General features: G+C 42.5%; 1 protein-coding gene across 3 annotated transcripts in view; it reads right to left on the bottom strand.

The window, feature by feature from the left end:
* The window catches only part of LOC124288454 (alpha-1,6-mannosyl-glycoprotein 2-beta-N-acetylglucosaminyltransferase-like), a 97,618-nt gene extending 80,164 nt beyond the window's left edge, over window positions 1-17,454 (bottom strand). For all 3 annotated transcript variants that reach the window (XM_046724969.1, XM_046724975.1, XM_046724970.1), the window contains exon 1: window positions 17,079-17,454. The gene's annotated coding sequence lies outside the window, so the exon portion shown is untranslated. The remainder of the gene's footprint in view (window positions 1-17,078) is intronic.
* Window positions 17,455-23,491: the final 6,037 nt, after the last annotated feature.

Raw genomic sequence — 23,491 nt, 5'->3', positions numbered from 1 at the left:
ATGCAGTGTTACATCTGAACTTACTGCTGCTGTATTTACCACTAGGACTACACAAACTGATGTAGACTTGGTCTCGTCGATATATCGCTGAAATAATGCTGATGCAGTGTTACATCTGAACTCACTGCTGCTGTATTTACCACTAGGACTACACAAACTGATGTAGACTTGGTCTCATCGATATATCGCTGAAATAATGCTGATGCAGTGTTACATCTGAACTCACTGCTGCTGTATTTACCACTAGGACTACACAAACTGATGTAGACTTGGTCTCGTCGATATATCGCTGAAATAATGCTGATGCAGTGTTACATCTGAACTCACTGCTGCTGTATTTACCACTAGGACTACACAAACTGATGTAGACTTGGTCTCGTCGATATATTGCTGATGCGGAGTAACATCTGAACTCACTGCTGCTGTATTTACCGCTAGGGCTACACAAACCTTGACTACAGCATGATGATACCTGTATTGCTAAGACAGCTTGTGCAACAACACCACTGTCATCTAATGTAAGTTTAGGTAAAAGATTAAATGAAAAGAAATAAGAAATTTTGCCACAAACTTAATCCTACCTTATCTCCTGTAGATGCTTGTTCTGTGATAAGGACTGATGTATCGCCGGTTATTTTTGGATGGAGAACAGTTTGACTGGTCACAGTTTGATATTGATCAATCAGAGATCATAAAAAGTGAAACGCTCTGGAGGAAGCCTTCATAATGAAAACAACATAATGACCTACACCAGTCAGTCATTCAGTGACTGTCACATTTCAGTGTGCTAACAGTTTGGACATTGTGGACAACAAAGAGTTGATATGAGTCTCACTCATTCACTCACTTATCTGACCACCAAACGGTTTTCAATGAGCCAGGCATAACGAGAGGAGAGGAGAGGAGAGGAGAGGAGAGGAGAGGAGAGGAGGAGAGGAGAGGAGAGGAGAGGAGAGGAGAGGAGGAGGAGAGGAGAGGAGAGGAGGAGGAGAGGGGGGAGGGAGGGAGGGAGGGAGGGGGAGGGAGGGAGGAGGAGAAATTAGGTTTAACTTCGTGCTTGAGAATAATTCGCTCATATGACGACGTGCATGCATGAGTATGTACTAGCCCAGACTTAAGCTGGTTTTATAGCCCACTGAGATACCATGCCGCAACAAAACATGAATACCCCACTCAGACACATTATACTGACTCCGAGCCGACCAGTCCTTATTGTACCCATTAATGCCGAGTGCCAGGCAGGAACAACAAGTACCATATTTTAACGTCTTTTGGTATGACGCGGTCGGGGATCGAACCTGCGACCTTCCGCTCTCCAGGTGGACGCTCCAACCACTACACCAGTCATAACTCAGGTAGAAGGACTCTTGTTTCAAATACATTAATGTTCCCAGTGAGTGAGTGAGTGAGTGAATTTGGTTTTATGCCGATTTTAGCAATATTTTAGCAATATTCCAGCAATATCACGGCGGGGGTCACCAGAAATGTGCTTCACACATTGTACCCACATGGGGAATTCGGGTGACTGTTCCCAGTGAACTAATCAAGCTTTAATAGCAAAGTTAAATGTAAATTCTAAACCTGCCCTGAAATATGTCCAGTTCCCTCTTTTCAGTGTTAACAGCTGCAGATTGTTCTGCCATTGAGTGGGAAGGAAAATGAAACCATTCTGTTGTAATGTAAAGTTGACTTCCTGCCCTCTGTCCTTAATGCTATCTGCATCAACATCAACATTGGACGTCACATGTACTGAATCATGGTAGTTAGGCAGATGAACCACATGTCACCTAGTTGTCATGGTCAGGTCATGTAGATCCAAGCATCATCACGTCCTGAGATGGACGAGAAAACAATGCCGTGTAGGAGTGCCAAGAAAAGATATGCTGTGTAGGAGAGCCAGGAAACTATATGCTGTGTGGGAGGGCCAGGAAATGATATGCCATGTAGGAGTGCCAGGAAATATGCCATGAAGGAGTGCCAGGAAAAGATATGCTATGTAGGAGCGCCATGAAATAATATGCTGTGTAGGAGTGCCATGAAATAATATGCCATGTAGGAGCGCCATGAAATGATATGCTATGTAGGAGCGCCATGAAATGATATGCCATGTAGGAGTGCCATGAAATGATATGCCATGTAGGAGTGCTGAGAATCCACTACTTCAAAACAGAAGACAAAACTTTTAAGAAATATGTTCTATAAACATTATGGTCTTGACATTCTGTAACTCTCAATTCAAATAAACTGTTTTCGGTGCCAAACTCTCTCAAAGTTTTAAAATATCAACATGCTTGAAATAACTAGTGAAGAAAGTGCAGTGTGACTGAATATTGTTTTATGTATGTATGTATATAAGGTTTTAGGGCGACCTTGGGCCTTAAAAGGCCCATATGCGTCCAACACTTAACAAACTGTTATATTTTTGTTCAGTAAAATAACATCGTACTTACCCGTTTTAACGAGGAAGTCTAAAACAGCTCTTTGTATGCAATCATACATTAAATTATCGCCAAGTATTGCGTTCATTGAAAAAGTATTTTGGGTTTTGTTAAGCACAGTTTCTTTAAGAGCCTTACGTGGGTTTTCATGAGCTGGACATTCAATGAGGTAGTGCTGAACTGTTTCTGGGCAGTGTAAGTTACAGCTTTCACACAGAGGAGATAAGTCTTTATCTAAAATACTTCTATATGCCTTTAATCCACAATGTCCCAGCCTGAGACGAGTTAAAACAACTTCATCTCTGCGACAATGCCTACGAATTTTAAAATGTGTGTTTACTACAGGACAAGTAGAGTACATGTGTCTACCTGTAGTTTCATTATCCCATTTATTTTGCCAAGATGCATTTATTGAAGATGAAATGACAAACCAGAATATTGTTTTACACGACCTCCAGTATTATCTCCCTTGGCGCTGTGACCAGTCTTAGCCTGCAGTATCACAGACAGGTCAGCCAATGTGACTGTCCGAGCCTTGTTTAGCTGCCTCCGAAGATCATGGGGATCTCAGAACCTACGCTGGTTGTACAATAGATTGGGAGAATCAACACTTCAGCCTACGTCTACTATTTTCATATCTTGAGTGAGTGAGTGAGTGAGTGAGTGAGTGAGTGAGTGAGTGAGTGAGTGAGTGAGTGAGTGAGTGAGTGAGTGAGTGAGTGAGTGAGTGAGTGAGTGAGTGAGTGAGTGAGTGAGTGTGTGTACATGTATATGTAAAATGGGTGAACTAGTCGGGACTATTACTAGTTCTCTCCTATCAATTCTAAATCCTCTGAAACTTGTGAAACATACGAGGAACTATTTTCTGTACAAGAGTTCACAGATTTAATGTGATACAGGTGCGAGCTCCTAACACCACACTCACACTTCCTGCTGTGTGGAAAACGGAACTGCAACTGGATGCAGTTGTTGTAGCAATATAAAGACAAGTCTATATTTAGTCATGTTGACATTATACAACACACTGGCAGAAATACTGCTTGTTGCCATAGAAACAATATATTTCACAAGCTTTGGAATAATCCAGAAGTTCCAGTTCTAGATGAGTGAGTTTAGTTTTACGCCGCACACAGCAATATTCCAGTTATATGGCGGAGTTCTAGATGAAAATATACTGCACCGCTTATCATCATCTTGAAAACAATATACATTGCACGTAGCAAAGAGATTACTAAACGTGGAACTGCAGGATGTGACAGATGCAGTATGAAATATTGCCATACAAAATGACATATATCTATCATTAACTACACTACATATTACCAGACATGGGGTAATTGTAATTTGTTATTTAAATTGAATGTAATAATTTACAAAAATCTATGTAATTGCATGTAATTTGTAATTGAATGTTTAAAATGTAATTTGTAATTGTAATTTAATTAATTAAAATCTCAATGTAATTGAATTTTTCAATTACTTTTTCAATTACATCAAATTACATCTCACGTTTTTATTTTGGTGGTCATCAGGCAACCCTTGCAATTATATTCTGTGCAATAAGGAGGACAAAGGAGTGTTTTTCAATAAGATGCTTGTTGTCGGTATATATTCTAGCAGGTGTTAAGTTTTGAATGTCTAAGCCTTTGTAACTATCACCATCTGCACATTTGTGAAACAAAGGGAATCAGTAACCCATGACTGAATGTAGGTTGGTATTTGAGGAAATCGGGGATTAACAGTACTATTAGTCAAGTTCCTATCAAAATGGCCTCTTTGTTTATTTCTCATAGGATATGATATTCAAAATCTTACTGAACTGTAGTCCTTTTTTTATAATCATGAAAGGTAATAAGCCATAAATCCAAGTTGACAAATCCTTTAGTATGTTAATGTGGATTATGTCAGATAGAGAGACCGGCTGATTATATATTGTAATGTAGGCCTGTAATGATGTCATGATACAGTACACCTAAGGTAACAGTGGTGGACAAAGTGTTTTTTGCAACAAGAGATGATAGAGGTGTGTATTTGATAATAAGCCCAAAGAAATATGCAAAATACAAATTTGATCAAATAGTGTACATTGTAGATATAATCTTACTTTACATTTCACTTTTTAATGACAAAAATATGAATTGGATTTAGTGACCACTGTTTACCAACATCGATATCTTGTTGATTAAAGGACTACAGAAATATATTTGTTTGTTTTTGTTTTGTTTTTTTAACAAAGTAATTTGTAATTGTAATTAATTACATTGGTAATGTAATTGTAATTTAATTAAATTACATTTAAATTTAAGGTGTAATTGTATTTGTAATTGTAATTGAGGAAAATCAAAGTAATTGTAATTTAATTAATTACATTTCAAAGTAATTGAACCCATGTCTGCATATTACTATGTACTAAACAAATCCAATCTAAACACAAATGCATCAAATGAATGAGAGAGTGAATGAGTGAGTGAGGTTTTGTTCATTTTGTTGAAACAGCGCTGATCACTCCAGGACTCACTGTTGTGAAATAACCATGAGGCTAACCAGATTCTCACATTATGCTCACAACAATCTGGAGTCCATCTTGACATTCACCTATCACACACTGGCCTCCCTACAATCTGGAGTCCATCTTGAGATTCACATATCACCCACTGGCCTCCCTACAATCTTGAATCCATCTTGAGATTCACCTGTCACCCACTGGCCTCCCTACAAACTTGAATCCATCTTGACATTCACCTATCACCCACTGGCCTCCCTACAATCTTGAATCCATCTTGAGATTCACATATCACCCATTGCCCTCACAACAACTTTATCACAGTCTAAGTAAACTTAGGCTCAGTATTATTCGTTACACTGCTATAATGAGCCAAACCCAAGTAGAAGGTCGCATCAGCTAACCTTTTGGACTGACCAATCAGAACACAGCTTACCAAATCGCGAAAGTTAACATTCGCACATATCGTATGAACTTTTACCTAAACAACTCGAACGATTCCGAATGCTATCTTCCGCACGATCGCTTCCGAGTGATACACGCAATGAGTAAATAGCGTTTTTGTCAATATTTAAGGATGTCATCTTGCAAAAATATAAGCAGACAGTAACCATGTCATTAGAAACCCATAAGCGTATATACTGCAGGTCAAATATCTGTGTTTTACTGTAAACGTATTATATTTCGCGCAGGTTTTATTTTCGCGCTTTTCGCGCAAAACATTTTAGCGCGAAAATTTATACACCACGAATAAACCTGTCATTCATTCAGTCTAGCCACGCTCGCCCCTGAGTTGTTACCATAGCATATCAAGTTTGAAGACAGAAATCTACGGGAATCTTAAAATGACAACTGATAGTAGCATAAAGAATCATACTTAACCCTCGCTGTAATGGATTTCCCAAAACAATTAAATAATGAGCCAAATCCCATCGCCGAATTAGCGAAAACAGCAATGTGTGTTGTGGCCGCCATGGAAATTGGTCACATGACAGATGGTTTGATACAAAACAAATTACCATGAAACGACTCGGAAAGAAATAATACAGCAGTATTTTATTTATTCATTAAGATTTTATTTACCAGTACATCATGAAGCGAATAGTCACTTATCACTCAATCATCTCATTCACCACAACCCGGCTTGTTTGAAATCACAAAGAGCTTCATATACAGTAGAAGTTAATTCGTCAGATCGTCAGAATTCGGAACATAAGACTGATGTGTTTTTCATCTCTTCCGTGAGTAAACGGATTACTGTGTACTAGTATATCGCACAGATAGGGATTTCCTGTGAGTAAGCAATAAACGCCGCCTGACAGGTAAAGCCACTCTGTTTGTTTTCACTGCTATTAGTGGCGGCCAAACAGACAGCTGGCAGTTCCGGCAATTACTGATTGCGCGAATAATTGACCACGCGATGTAGTCTAAACTGTCAATTCCGCGAAAATTGCACCACGCGAAAATAAGTACGTTTACAGTATGTGGATTTTCATTTGTTGATAGGTCAGTGTCAGCCACCAGGGAAGAGAAAATCCTAAGACCATTGTTTAATCCCGCCGAACCCTAACAAGTAGTTGTTGTCTGATTGGTTAAATCAGTTTGGCCGTGTCGCATTTGAGACACGCAAAGGTTAGCTGACGCGACCTTCCACAAGGTTTTGTTAGACTTAGTATAGCAGTGTAATGAATAATACTGAGCCTGAATTTACTTAGACTGAATTTTATCAGCATCAGAAATCATGTTTGAAAAGTGTTGTGAGTTATTGATGGAGATACTAAAACCAGTTCGTGGAAATTCTCAAGTGCTTTTCCAAGAATATAATAAGAGAGCATTTGAAAATGACAAGGAGTACAGAGAGTTGCCTACAGTTAGCATTTGGATTTGAGAGCCCCATAAATCTTTTTTTAAATTAAAGTGAGGGTATTGACAACGTGGAGAAGGGCCTATGACTTTCATGTTATATTTATATCACTGATAGCAGCAAATGTCAACAATCAAGGGCCCCATGACTCCCAATATACTAAATCTATTTCAAGGTTTGAAATCACTTGTATTTCAGTGCCAGCGACATGGCTACAGTGAGTTCTTGGTGCTTGAGTAAGTAAGTATGTTTTTGTCACTGCTTTTAGCAATATCACGGCAGGGGACATCAGAAATGGTCTTCACACATTGTACCCATGTTGGGAATTAAACCCGCATCTTCAGGGTGACGAGCGAACGTTTTAACCACAAGGCTACCCCACTGCCCCTCTTGGTGCTTGAGGAAATTGTATGCAACAAACCAGGGGTCGATTTAAGAGATGTTAACTTACTGGCACTGCGTGCAACCTAAGATAAAAACCTACTTGCACCAGCCCAATTCCAGTTGCACTGCTTTTATTGGAATATGTAATGAAAGAGTTATGCTATGAATTATTTAGATGTTTTATTCAGAGGTTTACCCACTCAAAATTGACTTGCACCTGGTGCAACTTAGACTAATAACAAGGTTGCACTTTGTCATATTAGGTTGCACAAGTGCAAGTATCAAAGCACTAAATCGAGCCCTGCAAACTTTCACTAAAATAACCAGGACAAATATACAGAGAAAGGTAAACAACTGTACCATCATCGGGGAATTCAAAAACTGAAAACTGAATGTTACGAACTTCAATAAAAGGAAATGGTGAGGTGGCGCTTGGCCTAATAACAGCTGACAATGTCAAAGACCGATCACAGGTACCGTTCTGGACACACCTCAAAGGGCAGACAAAACCAGTTTTCTGAGTACCAAGAGGCACATTTGAAACAAAACATATTTCTATTCCTTTTGTGTTACTTCAGTTAGCACACAGACCATTCCGTGAATAGCTGAGATCAAACTCTTCTGTACTGCACGACATGACCCATCTGTGAATACCTATGCAGTAATATTATCTGTGCTCCAGTGAGATATGGTTGTTGGGCTATTATGCTGAGATACAGATAACCACTCACCATAGCAGATAAACGTGTACAGATATTTATTACCACTTACAGATGTACACTCACACATGTCGCTTACACAATGTACACACGTCAGTATCAATTACATGTTGCGCAAACACAACTGCAAGAAACATGAGTCAAACCCATCTGACAATTAGCTGTCATCGTCAGATGGGCAGTGCAGTAGTGTTGGGAATTGGTTCAAATCTCATAATTGATGATTGGTTTATTACTACCGATCAATCATCGAAAATAATTGGTCAGCGTCATTTTAAAATTTGTTAATGCACATAAAAATAAGGAAAAAAACATGTAGTTCTTTTAGGGTTTTTTTGGCAGATTTTCACATCTTTAAAGGATGACTAATATGTTGGGAACATACATTTCTTGGAATCTTTAAGATAAATTCAATCATGACTTGAAACGAGATTGCAGTGCTTACGAAATGTAACAGACAAAACCAACCATGTGAAAAATATTGTTAATGAAAACAAGTGTTCCAGAATTGTTTGTGTTCGATTATGAGAAATTATGATCGTTTAGTCACTACGACCAATCTTCGATTATTTCAATTAATCAGACCACCACTACAGTGCAGTGGTTAAAGCAATCACTTGTTACAGCAAAAGTCTGGTTCTATGAGCATTAGCTTCAAACATACTGAGGGTGGTGGGGTTGTTAACAGTAGACCTGTTCTTGAACTACCGATTGACTCAGTAGCCTAAGCCATACCGATAATGGCTGTGTATGCATAAATGAGGCTCTATAACAGCTGACAGCAAACCAGACAAGGTACGAGGGCTCCATTGACAGTGTGTGACAGCATAAGCTGACGACACCTCAAGCATGATGACACATACACACATTCATTAAAAATTTGGTCTGATTATAGTTATCAAATTTCCAAATGACTGAGCAAGATAACATTTATTCATCTGATTTCCTTTGAAACGGATGAGGAAGAAAGATGAAAGCTTATCAGGGGTAGAAATAACTTTAAAATTGCTACTGTACTCCAGTACAGTGGCACATGTAAAATCACTTGCCCTTATAATTTTGCCACTCTAACGGCTGTTTTCTTGTTGATTTTTTAAATAAACAACATAATTAACGTTGGTAAGTCAACTGGACACCAACAAATTTGCTTGCCCAACAGAAAAATACACTGGACTCGGACGTCAGGCAATGGGTTATTTCCATCCCTGACCAACACACACAGTGTATACTAACATGCAAGTATTTCTTTACAAAGACGGTACTTATATCCACATCCTTTACTGTAAAGTGCTTCACTGTGGGTTGTCAGAAAACAAACTTGATTCATCTGGCTCAGGGACTTCAACGTCGTCCATATGTTCACAATACCCAAAACAGTATGCATAGAAAAATATAGACTTTTGGGGCCTTTTCATACATGATAGGATGTACCTGTCCCTGATTGTGTTACACCTGTCTACATGCCCCGCTGATTACAGGTAAGGCTAACACACAAGGTAATCCTGTTCCATGTGGGATTTCATCCAAACTTTAATTCCATCACGTTCATTTTCATATGGCATGCGGATCCATTAAAATGTTTTTCTAACACAAGCAAGGTAAAGCCTGGCAGCCAGGAATACATATCGTAACCATGATAACTTGTGACGAGAAGTAGAAATTTAGACATCACATTGTTACCATTCCAATTTTATCTGACTTCCTGGTATTGATGGGACTATAACTTATCACCTGAACTAGGGGCAGTGGGGTGACCTAGTGGTTACAGTGTTCACTCGTCAACCCGAAGACCCGGGTTCAATTCCCCACATGGGTAGAATGTGTGAAGACCATTTCTGGTGTCCCCGCCATGATATTGCTGGAATATTTTTAAAAGCGACATAAAACTATACTCACTTACTCACCAGATCTTCTCAAACATTGAAACCTTCCTGTCAAAACCTAAACCAAATGAATATCTAATCCTGCCCAACACTGAGTTCGTCTTCTAGTGGGTGCAATGTTTGAAGCCCATTTCTGGTGTTCCCCCGTCATGACATTGCTGGAATATTGCTGAGTGTGGTGTTCCCCCGTCATGACAGTGCTGGAATATTGCTGAGTGTGGTGTTCCCCGTCATGACATTGCTGGAATATTGCTGAGTGTGGTATTCCCCCGTCATGACATTGCTGGAATATTGCTGAGTGTGGTGTTCTCCCGTCATGACATTGCTGGAATATTGCTGAGTGTGGTGTTCCCCCGTCATGACATTGCTGGAATATTGCTGAGTGGGGTGTTCCCCCGCCTGAATGTGGTGTTCCCCTGCCATGACATTGCTGGAATATTGCTGAGTGTGGTATTCCCCCGTCATGACATTGCTGGAATATTGCTGAGTGTGGTGTTCCCCCGTCATGACATTGCTGGAATATTGCTGAGTGTGGTGTTCCCCGCCATGACATTGCTGGAATGTGGTGGTTCCCCGCCATGACATTGCTGGAATATTGCTGAGTGTGGTGTTCCCCGTCATGACATTGCTGGAATATTGCTGAGTGTGGTGTTCTCCGCCATGACATTGCTGGAATATTGCTGAGAGTGGTGTTCTCCGTCATGACATTGCTGGAATATTGCTGAGTGTGGTGTTCTCCGCCATGACATTGCTGGAATATTGCTGAGTGTGGTGTTCCCCGTCATGACATTGCTGGAATATTGCTGAGTGTGGTGTTCCCCGTCATGACATTGCTGGAATATTGCTGAGTGTGGTGTTCCCCGTCATGACATTGCTGGAATATTGCTGAGTGTGGTGTTCCCCCGTCATGACATTGCTGGAATATTGCTGAGTGTGGTGTTCCCCGTCATGACATTGCTGGAATATTGCTGAGTGTGGTGTTCTCCCGTCATGACATTGCTGGAATATTGCTGAGTGTGGTGTTCCCCCGTCATGACATTGCTGGAATATTGCTGAGTGTGGTGTTCTCCCGTCATGACATTGCTGGAATATTGCTGAGTGTGGTGTTCCCCCGCCATGACATTGCTGGAATATTGCTGAGTGTGGTGTTCCCCCGTCATGACATTGCTGGAATATTGCTGAGTGTGGTGTTCTCCCGTCATGACATTGCTGGAATATTGCTGAGTGTGGTGTTCTCCCGTCATGACATTGCTGGAATATTGCTGAGTGTGGTGTTCCCCGTCATGACATTGCTGGAATATTGCTGAGTGTGGTGTTCCCCGCCTTGCTGTATTGCTGAGTGTGTCCCCGCCATGACATTGCTGGAATATTGCTGAGTGTGGTGTTCCCCGCCATGACATTGCTGGAATATTGCTGAGTGTGGTGTTCCCCGTCATGACATTGCTGGAATATTGCTGAGTGTGGTGTTCCCCGTCATGACATTGCTGGAATATTGCTGAGTGTGGTGTTCCCCCGCCATGACATTGCTGGAATATTGCTGAGTGTGGTGTTCCCCCGTCATGACATTGCTGGAATATTGCTGAGTGTGGTGTTCCCCGCCATGACATTGCTGGAATATTGCTGAGTGTGGTGTTCCCCGCCATGACATTGCTGGAATATTGCTGAGTGTGGTGTTCCCCGACCTGAGTGTGGTGTTCCCCGCCATGACATTGCTGGAATATTGCTGAGTGTGGTGTTCCCCCGTCATGACATTGCTGGAATATTGCTGAGTGTGGTGTTCCCCGTCATGACATTGCTGGAATATTGCTGAGTGTGGTGTTCCCCCGCCTGAGTGTGGTGTTCCCCCGCCATGACATTGCTGGAATATTGCTGAGTGTGGTGTTCCCCCGCCATGACATTGCTGGAATATTGCTGAGTGTGGTGTTCCCCCGTCATGACATTGCTGGAATATTGCTGAGTGTGGTGTTCCCCCGTCATGACATTGCTGGAATATTGCTGAGTGTGGTGTTCCCCCGCCATGACATTGCTGGAATATTGCTGAGTGTGGTGTTTCCCCCGTCATGACATTGCTGGAATATTGCTGAGTGTGGTGTTCCCCCGTCATGACATTGCTGGAATATTGCTGAGTGTGGTGTTCCCCCGTCATGACATTGCTGGAATATTGCTGAGTGTGGTGTTCCCCCGTCATGACATTGCTGGAATATTGCTGAGTGTGGTGTTCCCCCGCCTGAGTGTGGTGTTCCCCTGTCATGACATTGCTGGAATATTGCTGAGTGTGGTGTTCCCCCGTCATGACATTGCTGGAATATTGCTGAGTGTGGTGTTCTCCCGTCATGACATTGCTGGAATATTGCTGAGTGTGGTGTTCTCCCGTCATGACATTGCTGGAATATTGCTGAGTGTGGTGTTCTCCCGTCATGACATTGCTGGAATATTGCTGAGTGTGGTGTTCTCCCGTCATGACATTGCTGGAATATTGCTGAGTGTGGTGTTCCCCTGTCATGACATTGCTGGAATATTGCTGAGTGTGGTGTTCCCCCGTCATGACATTGCTGGAATATTGCTGAGTACGGTGTTAAACAACACAACAAACAACATAAACTCAGGTTCGATTCACCATTTCTGGTATTCCCTGCTGTGATGTTGCCAAAAGAGGTGTAAAACCACAGTGACACTTGCTCAATCTAGACAGGTAAAAAATTTAGTATGTACTTAAAGCAAAAAACATCCTTTTCCTGTTATCATGCATTGTCAACCCATTTCACAATGTTTAACAATAACACAAATTCCTAACAGTAAAACTATAAATCAATAAGAAGTATTACTAGGAATTACAATACTCGTAACAACATATGTCTTTTCAGTGGGCCTTGCTGGTACAGCCAGATATGGATAGATTTGCACCATTTGTGTTGTACAGAGAGTACATTGGTATGTCTAACGCCATGTGCTACCAGGTGACAATGGGCCCATAAACTATACACAGTGTAACACCTGCTGATCCCTGTCAAAATCCACACAGATGCTTGTTGAATTCAAATTGGCAATTGATTTGCAATTAACACATTTAAAATAGTCCTGAGGTTGATAGCAATTAGGTGGGGTCCCTAATGGTGACATTATTCATTGTGATCTGATAAGCAGATCAGTGGTAATTGCTGTTTAAACTATTTAAAGGCACAATTTCACACATTTTCGACAATATTTTGGCCCATAATATATATATATATTGGGGCATATGCACTCACTTTAGCTTCCTATTGATGCAATATAAGACTTCTTATCAATAACTTGTCTGAAATCGATAATTGAAACTTTGAGGCGAACAGCTTCCAAACAGAGAACACTTGCCATATATGGAATGTAAACAATTGTTCTGTACATTGAAAACTGTTGCAAACGGTCTTGTTGTTGTTTGACGAACTGGTTTCAGTCACAAGTTGTGCATAGGATATTCGTAAAGAGCGCTTCAAGGGATATAACTCTATGGGGTTTGCTTGAAATAATGTTCGGCTGGCAGAGGGTGCAAGAGTCGATTTAAGGCAACGTTGCATCAATTCCTTCGAACTTTTTAATTTAATATTGTAATCTAAATACGTAATTTTTTTGTGGAATAAATTATATGGTAGCTTCCGCATGAGGGTTGATAGTTAGTATTATTGAGAGAAATGCATCATTAATTTTTAGAGGAGTGTGGGGTGAAATAGTGCCTTTAAATTTCATCATCAGTACAAGGTCATTCATGCATAATTATCCATGTATATGTCATGCGTAATTTACAGAATTGTCCAATCCGCGAATTATGCAAGACATTTGCGTAATCCCTGAGAATGGGCAACGCTGTGCCCAAACACTGTCATTACACAATTAGTAGTGCTCATTCCAATGGATTGAGAAAATGTTAATCTGCATAATCCCATAGATTGAGCAAGCCGAGTTTGTGTAGTCAGAAACCTGGTTGAGCTTGTGTTGACAATGAATAGTGTTTCATAGTTTGTCTGCCAGTAGTCAACTAACAGTTGCACTGCGATTGAGGACAAAATTAAGCTTGAATGTTTAATCACCAGTGATACATACTCTGTATTTTCAAGAAGTGAATATGAACAGGTTATAAAGGAGAAATGCTGGAGTCAACAAGAAAACAGTTAAAAACGGTCGATGTTGGTGTCATCGTACCAGTGTCACAGTTTGACAGGGGTAGGGCAGATCATGCTAACATCATGGGTGTTGTTACTGACAAATCTAATGATAATCAGCACAGTATTGCCACAAAACATGGAAAATTGAAAGGAACATTTTGTAGGAAACAGGTTTCAGAATGACAACACAAGGTTGACTAAATGATGAACATGATAAAATATTCTGGCAATGCAGAGCAGAATCTCTGTATGGGACTGTTCCTATGATGCCTACATCAGATACAAGGGCAAGATGGTGAACGGGGACCTGGGCTACATATACATAAATGTAAATAATTAAAAACCTCAGTCAAAGATTTTGATCTGCTTTTATTACTGTACCAAAAGAATTTGTTTGATTCAACTTTGAAAGTTTGTAATTCCACAACTGATAACACTCGCAGTCTTCTACATTAGGGACCTTCTCCAACAAAGCTGCATTTTTCAATAACATTGAGACTCTGGTCCGTTGTCCATCCACTGTGGCACGATTACAAAGAACAGGAAGGTCATGATTTCAAAAATCTATGTGTGAATTTGCTCACTAAGTCCATATGTAATCATCTTTTCCTTTTAACCCTGTGTTTTTTGTTACACACAATGACAACTGAGAACTTTGCATTGCAATTACAATACAAATACACATATGCTGAAAAATCATGGAGTCTCAAACAGAAATTCAGACAGTCATAATTATGCCAACCAAATGACCTGTATACAACACATGGATTGACTGTAAACATGGTACAGAAGAAGAAATACATGTACAGGCGTTGGTGTCAAGAAATTAGGAGAAACCATGCAGATCACTACAGACTGGTTAATTAACATTAATCTAATAACGTGATTTCATTGCTGAGCACAGAGGACTGGTTTCTTAATACTGATACAATGACACCCAGAGTGCCAAGCCCAGCATGATTGTGAAATAACTGGTCAGGTGCCTTGACCTCTGTGTCCCAGTAAGATTATCCCAATCTCTTTTATGTCCAGTTCTCAACAGCTGTGTCCAATGAAAGATATTGCTTTAATTATTTATAGATCTGGACACAGTAAGACATAACTGATCATATATGATGTTGATTTTTGTATTATTGACATAGCAATCTTCATTCTGACACGGAAAAATCTGTGAAATTCACGGAATGGAAACCTGGGAAAAACAGGACTCTTCTAGGCTTCAAACTGACATATTCAAGGATGAGGACTATTTTTATGGATATACAACTTCTATATTCTGTATAGGCGACGTTTCGACATAGATTCTAATGTCGTTGTCCAGCAAGTGACGACATATTCAACCAAAATATTCCCATACAACATACAACCAACAAGAACTGCTTCATAAATGCAGCACACCCAGATTTAAACCCACCCCCGTGGATCACTGGATTGTCTGGTCCAGGCTCAATTATTTACAGTCTGCCTCCATATACCTGGAATATTGCTGAGTGCAGCATTTAACAACAAACCAACCAACCAGCCTCTGAGGTCACAAGTAGCATCAGAATCTTGTAACATTCTGTATGATTCAGTTATACAATGGTTTGTCATATGGCAAGCAACAGAAACTTTTCAAGAATGTCATTTTGGCATGCACTGCATGTAAAATGTATACACTGTCTGTATAGGGTACAACTAACATGCCAACACTGCAAACATGTGACAGGTATGCAGAGTGAGAGAGTGAGAATTTAGATTCATCTCATAGACACTAAGTTCACTGACATAGTTAGAAGATAAACATCATGTGTTGGCTAATTTCTGGGTGCTATTGAATATTTGAAGCACAGGAATTCCTTCGGGACTGACAGCGTTAGCCGGAGGTTTCAAATGAAAGATTTTGCATGCTTCAAATACTCAATAACACGTGGGTACAGCAGTGAAGAGTCATTAGCTGGATGTTTCGGCTGGTTCCCATGGTGGCATCCGGAACTGTTCATATGTAACATCATTCCGACTTTACGTCACAATATGATGAAACATGTTAAATAACCTCAACTGTGCTGACGACGCAGCAATACAGTTGTGTGTATTTGTACGTATTAATATGCAACGAACAGTCTTGCAATTTCAGGGAATTGAATACCATTCCATCATGATTTTCAAGCAATCAGATTAAAGAACATGGCGTCTTTCGGTTTACAATTGTGTATAAAGTATTTGGTATGGCAGGGAAAGAATGATAGCACCCACAATCTATATGCCCCACCTAAAGAATCTATATTTTTAGCAGTGTTGAAATTTTAGGAGTTGAAGGTATCCTTGTTCACTGAAATATCATTTGAATGTCAGATTATTATTTTTATCATTTTCAACATTAGGCGATGACAAGGACCTCATCATTCTTCCACCTAGTTTTTAAAACTTGATTCTTATGGTACAACAACATATCATCTTCACTTTACCATACCCATAATCATCCATTGTAGCCAAGCAATCAACATTTCTGCCATACCAACAATATAACGCAAGGAAGTTGGTTAAATAAACTTTCGCACACAACAGTTATATCGCCATGTTGTGTTTATCATCTGACATAGAAGGGGCCACAAAAGGAATTCTTGTCGCCCGTCAGTCCCGTTATTGGGACATGAGCTGCGCTTAATGGATGAGAGTCGTCGCGTTGACTTATACGGTTCATGACTGTATTTATCAAACAAGGATATGGTGTTTTCGTAAGATCAACGCTATGTTGGGGGCCCTAGCCATGTGGCTGCAGATATCCCGGACATCTTCACTTGTGTCGGACAGAGATCGCTAGACTGTGGTAGACACCCTCGTGGGGAGTGAGGAAAGAATATTATGCCTGTCACCTCCATATCTAAACACGCGATCTTACAACGAACAATTTAATGCATACAGGCCCCTCAGTCAGTATTGATACATTTTAACACAGTCAAGAACAAAACCTCATCCAAAATATTATTGTGTGTACACCGATCTTCGTGACGACGTTAGTTTGATATCATTAGGCCTAGCGATAAATGATCATCTCGGAGTGAGGGAGAATCTCACACCCGCCGGCCATCGCTGAAGTGGTGGATGTTTCTTGCAGTACGTCAAAACTCGACCGCATTTTTTAACAAATAGAAATTGAGACACAAACCTGCTCGTTTTCCAATCCAGGGGTTACATTTTCCAACTGACAACCGACACAATACTCTATCGTCCTTCCTTCTCTTCAGAGGCAGCAGCCATATTTGTTTTCGGAGTGTGAAAACGAGGCCAGTTCCACTTCCTTTGAACTTTGGTCTCTTCTTTCTATCCCTAATTTCGCAAGGCCCACCTCGCTATCATCGTTCCGTCTGCGAGGTGCGACTCGACACAGATGTCTGCAATACACAACAGTGTGACCTCTCGGTTATGTAGTTGTGCCTTAGTCGAATGGTCCCTTTTGTCGTTAATTATTAATTACAAACCCCAAAACAAAAGATTCAACTATCATCGTCTTTGACGAAGAGGGAGGTCCACCTTATCATTCCCGACACATGCTGCGCCATTAAACACAATTGCCAGGGGCTCAAATTACAACAAAGACACTGGATCGCGACGAAACGCCCCTGGCTATCGTTACATATACATGTAGTCATATACGCACTTATACTATACAAAGTACTTTTTACATACCTATAGATCTAGTATAAATATCCTTTCCGGTTTTCCAATTAATGATCTTATTTTTACAGATTAAAACGTGGGAAAATGGCCAAAGGACAAAATTGAAAAAGTCAAAAGGGCCAAAGAGTGAGTGAGTTATGTTTTACACCGCACTCAGCACTATTCCAGCTACATTGCGGAAAGGGCCAAAGAAAAGTCAAAAAGGCTTCAAATATAATGCAATAGAGAGGGGTTGGTGGCCCTTGCACTATTATCGTTATGACTAGTGTAATTATTATTAAAGACGACACACTTGTGTCAGTAGTATACACAATGGGGTTACGGGACCTGGTACCCCCAAGGGCTCAATTTAATTTTTTTTGAGCCCTTGGGAAGTCCCTAATCCCGTAGCCCCATTGTGTATACTACTACTGAGGTGCATGCAAAATTTAATGAAAATCGGTCGAATAGTTTCTGAAATATTGACTTTTAAGCGAGCATGGGGTGGAAAAAGGCTCGGGTCGCCTCCGGGGTGGTTGCTCCTCCGAGCGCTGTGGGCGGACGAGTCGCAGTTCGTGTGCGTGTGTCTCTCTCGGCTTGGTGTTCGGTGGCTGGCTGGCTACATTAAGCAGAAAAATAAGCATGCAAGACTGATAAAAAAATCATGACGAGAAACTATCATCACACGGTGGGTGATGTGTAAGGGATTGTGTCGTGACGTACGATCATCAACTCCTCTCGGACATATGCTCTCGGCGGTCTGTCTTTGAAGTAGTACAAGTTCGGTTCGCCGTCTTTGATGTCGACAAGGTCTACGTTGTACGTTTTCATGGACCATATCGGATCGGTGGCGCGTTTTCTGCTGTCTCCCTCGTATTCTCCCGGTTTGTACAAGTACCTAACGCTGACCCGATCCGGTAATGTTTTCTCTGTTTTATCGTGACGTGCTGCTGCCGATGACGATTCGACAGATTTCATTTTGATGGCTTTGATGGGTCTCTTGCCCACGAGTCTAGTGACTTTGCTGTTGATGACATCCACCACTCGCGGTAAGCGTACGACCCATTCTGTGTTTCTGTTTCCAGGATCCATTAAATCCTGCGAGTATTGGTGCAGGAACAGGCGTTTGGCTAGGGTGCGATTGAATCTCTCAACGGTGGCTTGGCTACGGTGAGCTCCCACTATATCTCGTCTCACTTGGACTTTGTGCTTGGCCAGCAGCTGTGACACGGCTCCCATGAAATCGCGTCCGGGATCGACTTGCAATACGGTAGGCCATGTCAAGCGACTGCGTTTGTATATGCATTCAAGGGCTTCGGCGACTTTGTTCGAATCTTTCGTTGTCAACGGTTCGGCTTCCTTGTAGCGACTGGCGACGTCGACGACAGTCAGGGCGTATTTGTAGGTTTTGTGCCTCGCCCTGTTGTGAGGGAGAAACAGGAGGTTGGCTTGGTGGACACGATTCGGCGTTGAAATGTCGAATTTTCTTCTCGGAACGTATCAGGGCACCGGCAGGTAGACTTGCCAGATTGCTTGTTTTTTAACCCATGCTTTGGCTTTCTCTTCTGAGACTCGAGCGGCTTTGGCGAGTTTCGGAATGGCGTCCGCACCTTTCCAGTACCATCGCGGGCTGTAATAAATTTTCTCCATGATGTATGTACGCATGTGTGCATAAGCGTTCAATTATTCGATACTAGTTTGTGTCCGTACGCGTAAGTGGTGACTCCGTCGATGGCGATCCATCGTTTCGTGTCCATGGGAAACAGCGAAGCCATGAAAAACATCATCGAGAAAAATTGTGCGACCGGGAAGACGAGAGATGGACCAGATTGGAAGCCGCTACCTTCAACCGGGAAGCCCTCAGATCACAAATCAGCCGTGTGCGTGAAACCATCGACTGAGTCTTGAACGAGGACACCACGTTGGCCGACATGATCTGAATTCTGTTCCGGGAACAAGGAATCCCCATCGCCAGCATTCTCACGGTTTTGGGCTTCATCATATCGACCCTGGTCGTGTCGCTGACAGACGGTGGTGATACCCCACCAAGCCCAACACCATCAAGCCCCTCATCATCAGGCGACAACGTCAGAGACTGGATAAAAAAACATTTGAAATCTCTCGGCAAAGCCCTAGCTAAACTGGCCGGCAAAGCCCCCGAAGCGCTGCCTGGCATCTTGGGCAGCATCGTTTCCTGGTTGTTATGCTTCTTGTCGAAAACGGTCACATGGCTCGGTCAAAACCTGTGGGCTTTCATCGTCGCCTCGGCAGGTCTGGTGTACATCGCGGCTAAGGAATTTTTAACCAAATGAGGCACAGTCCAACCGCGATCCCCCCGACCACCAGCGCAGTTTTGCGATCGACGTGCCGCGGATTGTTTGCTTGTACATGCGGGGGAAGCTGCTGCTGTTGTTGTTGGCGTGGTGGTGCTACTTCTACTTCCGGTGTCGGTGCCATGATGCCCGTTTTGTACTGCGGCACGACTCGACTCACGTTATTGACGTCCTTGATCAGCGGTCGTGATGACAATTTCATTGTTGTAGCCCACCACTCTGTTCACGCTCAGTCGCATGTCGCTCGGAGCCATGTACAGTCTCACGCGGAACACATAGATGACCTTCGAACAGGGGTATTCTAGCGCATTCTCATAGCGTTCGATGGCACTCGGTATATCGACCGGTCCAGCAATGGCATCCTCGACGTTAGCCACGAACTGTTTCTGCGCGTCGTAAGCCGTGCCTTCACGACCCACTCTGCTGGACCACGTACGTTTGAATTAAATCGTTCAATCTGACGACACCGGCACGAGTAAACCCTTTCGAAGTGTCAAGCATGAACAGTTTCCAATCATCCGCGGGTCCCTGCTAAAACCTCCAAACGCGGTAATCCTTGCTGTCGTTGAAAGCCATGTAATCGTCCTTCCACTCGTTCGTCTTGACGTAATGATAGGACTTGTCACCCCAATTTTTCACCAGCTGTTTGCTGGCTTCCACGAGAGACATGTTGTGAACGATGGGAATGCCCAAACCGTATTCTTTCAGGATACGTCTGATCTGGTAGTACACGTGAAATGAGAATACAGACCGACTCAGCGCATCACGACAAGTGTCGTTCAACGTCACACCGCACCTGGTTGCGCACCACACAGCGAAATTGAATTGATTCTGCCAAAACTACATTGGGTTGTGGAACCAAGCATGCACTGATTTTACATTTGTGACCGAAAACCCGTAATTTTTAAACCTGTCGATGAACCAAACCATGAAATGTAAACCATCCTTTGCATCGACAACAATACTCGGTTGCGTGAGATAGGTGCTCGAAGTCGCTCTCTGCGATATCACCTACTACCTGCGATGGACCAACATCAACGGCAAAAACAACAGGCTGTTCGTCAATAACGCCCGCTACCAAATAACGACGGCTACTACAGCGTGTGCTCGCTCAACGAAGAAATCTTCAAACCCGTGGGAGCCGAACTAGAAAATGAACGACACGAACGGCACGGTCATGTTAGCCAACAACGGAAAAAACAACTTGAGACTCAGTCGGCCGTTGGCTAAAACGCTCGGGTTCACGTCGAACAACATACCACTGGAAACCACCGTGACCGGCACAAAATTACCCGATCTCACGACGAGGACGATAACCCCAGCCTTCAGTGGCAGGTTGTTCCACCTGGACGACGTCGAGACCACGTCCGTTTCCAGAAACACGCAGTACACTCTCATCTTCAATGACGACAACAAATGGGTATTAGTGCCATCCCAAATCGACTGAAATCTTGACACTCCCCACGTTTTCACGGACAACAAAGATCACTACCTGACGAAAGTCGTGAACAACGGAACGCTTATCGTGGCTTACGTCCCTACGCAAAGACGCAGCGTGATCATCAGCACGTATGCTAACGAGCATAGCCCACATGCTATTGAGCAAACCCGGGACGCAAAACTTGGGATTGCAGATGTTGTCGGAATTCGACAGCATGGTAGACTTCCTGGAAAATCTGCCAGCAAAATCCACGCTGTACATCAAAGTCTACCTCTGCGAACCGCCGTCGGCACGTGACGTCGTCGAAATCGTAAAAGGGATCAAACTCTGCTGGGCCAAACAACAACAATACTAAGTTTGCTCCGTTTACGTGCGGGTGAACGTTAATGCCTACACCAGTCTGCAGGGAGTCACCATTACCGTGGAAGACACGATATCGCTCACCAAAATTTTCCTCATGGGTTTAAAGTGCACGTCCGAGGAATTATCTGATAACCAATTAAAAACCATTTCGTAATTTTGTATAAAACAACTGATGAACAACCATCATCCCAACGTAACGCTAGCCGATCTCGGGGACCAAGTGGATTCGATCTGCCCGGCGAGGAAAACACCTTGTACGTCCTGCACTTACAGGACAACGTATACGAGCGGGTGTCACTAGCAGACTGGTTGATCAACATGACCCTCACCTCACCCCACCCCACATATCTTTTAAAAACAACGGTCTCCAAAATTACGAACAACGGGATCCTTCTCACGTCTTTCATTCCAGAGTTTGATGTACAAGTTTACGAATACCAGGTCACACGGGCAAAATGTTAGCTTCAAACGACGTGGCTTCATAGTTGCGGTTTGACGTACCGATTACCAACATACCGATGTTTATCTCGCTAACGCTCGTGGAAGGTCAGAACGAACACCTTTGACAGGGTTGATAATACGCTGGTTCACCAGACACAATCAACAATGGTGTCGTATCATCATAAGACCGGGATCGACACCCTTAATAAGCCTCGATGGAGTGCGTGTTATAGAAAAAAATTCGATTCATGTCTCAAATATTTACGTGTACGATAATCTAAACCTTATCATCCTCAAATACATCGATCAGATATTAACGGAAAACCAATTAAATATTATTTTATAAAAAAAACATATATATACACACACAGGATGGGACTGTACCCAGTCGTGGATAAAGTAGCAAAAACACTGAAAACCGTAGACGGGTTTCGTTTGCGACAGATATGCGAGATCAAACAACAACTAGAACGTGAACGCGATACGCGGTCGGCATTACAGAAAATATATCACAGGGCCGTCAATCCCGTGGATGGTGTTGACAGCGTTCTGGTTTCAGTCAGCATGGGATTAGGCGTAGCAGGTATTGGGTTATTATCCACCATCATGGCCACACCCTTGGTGCTAGGCATTGAAATTACAGCCGGAGTGGTAGGGTTGATGGGATTGACCCTTAAGTTCATATCTTGCAGACTGCAACGTAAAGCATTGAAACACGACGAAATTAGAATTCTAGCCGAAGCGAAGTTAAACACGATAGACGATCATATTTCCACCGTGCTGACCGACTCTAAAATCTCTGAGGAAGAGGAAGAATATCACAGAATGAAACAAGAGATTCGGACCAAGTCTCGTAAAAACGCCGTCATCAGCGAAAGACGAGAAACATATTTTCATAGAATAAGGGAAGAACAGGCCCGACAAGCCTTCATTTCGACAACCAAACAAATCATAGGAGATTCACAATAAACTGTTTCATGGACATCAACATAACGTAGCCAGCCATCTCAGCGAGCTGTAGGTTAATAGTTGAGCTGAGACATACACACTGAGACTCGCCCACAGCGCTCGCTCAATGCTACTGACACGGCAGCAAGTCGACCCGGGGAACTGCCAAGAGATGCGGTATGATTTAGCGGAAATCAACATAACGTTGCCAGCCAGCCAGCCAGTTGGTTGTAAAAGCCGAGCCGAGCCACACACTGCGACTTCGCCCACAGCGCTCGCTCGGTGATACCGAGGCGCCGCCGTGGGGAAACTGTCGAGAGATGCGTTTCATTCACTTTCAGACACCTGTACCCTCGCTAGTCAGCCTGCTATGCATCATCATAGCCAAGCCAAGAG

The sequence above is a fragment of the Haliotis rubra genome, unplaced genomic scaffold (assembly GCF_003918875.1).
Source record: "Haliotis rubra isolate DU_JTF1 unplaced genomic scaffold, ASM391887v1 Scf418, whole genome shotgun sequence".
Classification (NCBI taxonomy): domain Eukaryota; kingdom Metazoa; phylum Mollusca; class Gastropoda; order Lepetellida; family Haliotidae; genus Haliotis; species Haliotis rubra.
The sequence above is the reverse complement of the archived record's forward strand: the minus strand, read 5'-3'. Positions and strand labels throughout refer to the sequence as shown.